Source organism: Saccostrea cucullata, unplaced genomic scaffold (assembly GCF_032062105.1).
Source record: "Saccostrea cucullata isolate Sc308-1 unplaced genomic scaffold, CSIRO_AGI_Scuc_v1 ctg17888, whole genome shotgun sequence".
NCBI classification, from domain to species: Eukaryota; Metazoa; Mollusca; class Bivalvia; order Ostreida; family Ostreidae; genus Saccostrea; species Saccostrea cuccullata.
The window spans coordinates 5,096-10,203 of record NW_026921970.1 but is presented as its reverse complement, the minus strand read 5'-3'; the positions used below and the strand labels follow the sequence as shown (position 1 = coordinate 10,203).

The following is a 5,108-nucleotide window of genomic DNA, read 5'->3' as shown; positions in this document are numbered from 1 at the left end:
GATAGATCCTGGTTAGTGTCATCAATTGATGTGATGTTTCCCGAGGATGTGCCTGACTCACTCCCTTCCCTGAATCTCTTATTGCTAGGCTGTTTAGTTTGTCCACTGGAGGATACAGCAGATTGACCAACCTTTCTAGCACCTGAGCCCTGGCCCATGCTTTTGCTTGAGGAAAAGTTTTTGTTCTTAGGCTTTCCAGTGTTGAGAGACATTTTGATAATCCCAAATATTGTATTTTGAAAAGTTTTGAAGATTCAATAGAAGCAGATTCCTGTTTTAATTTTTAATTATGGAGGGGTTGTCTAGATTGTTTTCAATATGATTCTATGGTAAGGCCAAGCTGAGTAGATATCAATATGGAGATTCATTATGGAGGTTCATAGACTAGCTTGGAAAACACAAAGAAAACTTTTTAACTCACATTGTATGTCACTTAATACTTGTGAAATAGCATCCAGAAATCACTTATCCAGTTACAGGATCACAAATCCCCTCCTCTTTATCATCCAATTAACCAAGAACCATAATAATTGCACTGGAGTTGGAAAGTGCCTACTCCATGTTTGACCTTGACCTTGACAAAAAAAAAAAAAAATATTTTATCTAATCTTATTAAAGTAACATGAAGGTCCAAGGGCTGGAGGTTTGTATATTTGATCTATATTAAATGTTTCTCACTGCATCTTATAAAACATATCACTATAACTAATCACTTATACTTACTTATTTACTGACTTACTGACTTTCTTACCTATTAACTTATGACTCGTCTTCCCTATATTCTTATACGGGTTTTTTTTTTTACTATTCCCTAGTGTTATTCTTTTAAAGATGTATAAGATTCATAGTATTTTTGACATTTATAATGTGGCTTGATCTTTTTTTTTTTTATTTTTGTTGTGTAGATTAATGTAAGTTACAATGAATACTAGTATTGAATCAAAATACGTTATTTTCATAATCACTTTCACTTGGATGTGTTCTTATTTATCATTTTTAAAACTGTGTACGTTCCTAAATAAAAAAAATTAAATTGGACTCTAACATACGAGCATTGCTATTTGCAATATCTAATCATAATTTCCATTTCACTTTAAGACAAGAACTCTCATATTTAAAAAACCATGAGGTCTAGATTAAATATTTCCACTTTAATGTTTTCGTAATATTGGGGAAAAAACAAAGATTGATATTCCAGTTTTTGTAATAGAATATTTAGTATGTTTATATGATCGATCAAAATGATTATTACGATAAATCTAATATTAAAAATATATCAAGTATATGCCAATTATTGATATTGTATAAAAAATATACAGGGAAATAACGAAAAGTATACGAGGTAAAAACTCCATCAAACAAATCAAAATAGGAGCAGAGCAATCACGGACTCCGTCACATCAGCCTAAAATATTTGTAAATAATGGTCACTCTAGTGGTTTTTGTACAAGTTTAAGTATACATGTACTTGTATTCCGTTATTTCCCGATTATAACAATGAGCACACAGTGGATGTGACCGGTCAGCATGGGATGCTCACTCCTCCATGGGACCTGATCCAAGCTCTGATTTTTTGGAGTATTTAGATTTCCGTGTTTGCTCCTCTCCTACCTGTATTTTGTATTGTTTTATGGACCACCTCTGATGTTTTAGAGTTTTTGGAGTTTCGTGTTTGCTCCTCTCCTACCTGTATTTTGTATTGTTTTATGGACCACCTCTGATGTTTTGGAGTTCCGTGTTTCCTCCTCTCCTACCTGTATTTTGTAGAATTGTTTTATGGACCACCTCTAATGTTTTGGAGTTTTTTGGAGGTCCATGTTTGCTCCGCTCCTACCTGTATTTTGTATTGTTTTATGGACCATTTCTGATGTTTTAGAGTTTTTGGAGTTCCGTGTTTGTTCCTCTCGTACCTATATTTTGTATTGTTTTATGGACCACCTCTGATGTTTTGGAGTTCCGTGTTTGCTCCTCTCCTACCTATATTTTGTATTGTTTTATTGACTTTTGAGTTGGATTATTCTTTGTTATTTCTACATATTTCACTGAAAGAAAAAAATACTATCCGATATAATACACGATAGTAGTATAACGGGTCTAGATAGCCCGGAAGATTCTGATTGGCTGAGAGAAATCATGTGATCAGTTCTGAGGTTGAGGGGATAAATGGGTCAACTGAGTGGAGTTCTAACCCTAACCCCTTATCCCCTAACCCTATCCCCCTTAGCCCTAACTAACCCTAACCCTAACTAACCCTAACCCTAACTAACCCTAACCCTATCCCCCTTAGCCCTAACTAACCCTAACCCTAACTAACCCTAACCCTAACTAACCCTAACCCTACCCCTAACTAACCCTAACCCCCTAACTAACCCTAACCTATTCCCCTTAAATACGGGGTGTGTTTACATTGGTACGTAGGTACTACGTTTTTGTTTTTTTTGCTGACTATACAGGTAAAAAAATGCGCCGTGTGCAAAAAAAACATTGCAAGAATGTGATTATGACGTCACGCATTCACAGTCTAGACAGTCCTATAACCGGTTTGAACTGGTTTTACTGAAAGACAAGAACCACCTGGATTTTTTTACTGAAAACAAAACACAAACAAGACAGATTGTGATTTTCAATTTTTATTCACAATGAAAATACATACATACAATTTACATTTTCTGTTTCTTCTTCTTCTGTCCCTTATCAGTGGTCAGGGATAGTTTCCTCTTGTGAGTAGTGCTGGGGCCTGGGATCTCTCTGTTTTCTTCCTTTTTCTCTTTTTTGTCTCCTTTTTTCACTAAAGGTTTGGTCTGGTGGGTCCCTGAAATCTTGGGTTCTTGATGCTTTTTCTCCAGTTTTTGTATTTCTTTCACTAACTGGTGTGTCTTCCTTCCTTGTTGGCGAATCTTTTCCATCACTTCTTTTCTAAAATCACCTATATCATTATGAATTATCTGCATGATAAAAGCCATTTGATTTAAGATACCGCATATCATTCTCCTGTCATCTACATCTAAAAGATCCTGTGTTTCTGGTACGGTCTCCTTTGTATTTTCCTCTGTCATATTTTACCTGTGTTGAATTCAGAATGCTAACGAAGAATGATCGTCGATGTCCAGCTCTGGTTTATATACCTTTACTGTAAGTGCCGTGTGCAAAAAAAATACGTTTTACCTACGTTTTCTTATATTTACCTGTTTGCATCCTCTATAAAGTGCCGTGTGCAAAAAACTGAGGGTCGTGTGCAAAAGAAATATACCTTTTACCTGTGTTTTCTTATATATACCTGTTTGCATCCTCTGTAAAGTGCCGTGTGCAAAAACTTACCTATGCATTGTGACGTCATCCACTGTATAAATACAATGTGATTATGACGTCACACTTTTTCATTTACAGTCTAGACAGCCTAGTCTAGCCAGCCTAACCGGTTTGAGCTGATTTTTTTTACTGAAAGACAATAACAAATAACACTCAATACAAAAAAAAAAACATGTGTGTGTGTTATGTCTGTCAAGTTATAACACCAGGTCACTTTTTTAAAAAACTTAGAATTTCTTTTTAAATTTTTTAAACTTTTTTTTTTATAAAATTAACTTATAAATTTTTTAACTTTTAACTTTTTTAAAATAACTTTAAATGTTTTTTTTTCTTATTACTTTTTTTTTGGTAAACTCCCCTTATAGTTTTTAAGAAATAAAATAAAAAAATCATGTAATACTACATCAGTGTTATGTTATTGTATGACTTCATCTTTTATACAGTCGGGTTCGGGGTTTCGGGCAGCCATGGCGAATTTCGGCAAAGATTTTACCCCAGTGAAAAAGGCTTGTAATCCACAGTGTAGGTCGTTTAAAATTGTTTCACATTGTTTATGATTGTGATTATGTTATCGCTCACCTATATGTTTAATGTCAGCTATGCTAAATAACCCATTTCTGTGTAATTTGAGAGAATGTTTTGACATGTGGTTAAAGTATGGCGTGCTATTCATGTTATCATTTAAAGTCGATCCTAAATAAATCTATCTTAAAAAATACATTTTACGAATGACATTTAATATGATTGATTAGAGTATAGGTATCCATATATAAGAGATATTATTTTGCATTACATTTAAACATGTTTTTCTGTCAATTTATTGCTTTACTTCCTTTGTAAAATGAGATTAAATTGAGTATCACTGAATATTGTATGCTTTTTTTTTTCAGGATCAGCTAAGATGTTGTTTCACTGGATTATTTAATTGGGCATATAATTGGATAATTCTGGTAAGTTTGTCTTTGTTTTGTTTACATTTCCTATGATGGACATATCTTTGCATTTAATCATAATTATATGTAAAGTTCTATTTTGAATGTAAATGTACTGTATTTATCCTCATTTCATGTGATTTACATTTGTATAACCTGCATGTAACTCAGAGTGCATTTAATATTTCTATGATGGGTCATTCCATGATATTGAATTTCAATCAGAAAAATGTTCTCTAAATTTTTGGTAAAATACATGGTATCTTTTACATTTCTATCCCTTTTGTATGTAAATTACTTTGCTTTACTTACATTGTAAAATGAGGTTAATTGTGTATCACTGAATATTGTATGATTTTTTTCAGGATCAACTGAGATGTTATTTCACTGGATTATTTAATGGATAGACTTATTGGGCATATATTTGGATATCTCTGGTTAGTTTGTCTTGTTTTTTAATTGTTTACATTTCCTCATTCATATAAGCACACCCTTATTTAACCTAAAATATATTAACACATGATTAAGGGATCTTCAGAATATTAATAAGTCCTTTTGTATAAATGATATGATTTAATTTCATAATTCATTATGTATGTTACCCATGGCCATGGAATTCAGACTTACTTAATGGTGATAAAGAGATATTAATTAGGAATCTAATAAGAGAAATGGAGGAATTTACAAAAGATTAATCCTAAGTTTTTTCTGACATAACTAATAAAAATTTATATAAAAGCATTTAATATTAGAAAGAGACATGTTGACATCTGATATCTGTGAGACTATTGGAAAATGTCAGGATATCAAGAGTGCTAACAAACTTTGATTAGAAAAGCTTACTTATAGTTCAGACAAACTTTTAAA

At 32.6% G+C, this 5,108-nt stretch overlaps 1 long non-coding RNA gene across 1 annotated transcript; it reads left to right on the top strand.

Annotated features, from left to right (window-relative positions):
* The first annotated feature begins 3,709 nt into the window (after nt 1-3,709).
* LOC134260980 (uncharacterized) lies at nt 3,710-4,678 on the top strand. The gene is made up of 3 exons (XR_009990692.1): nt 3,710-3,831; nt 4,200-4,259; nt 4,607-4,678. It is a non-coding gene; the product is annotated as an uncharacterized LOC134260980 (long non-coding RNA).
* Nucleotides 4,679-5,108: the final 430 nt, after the last annotated feature.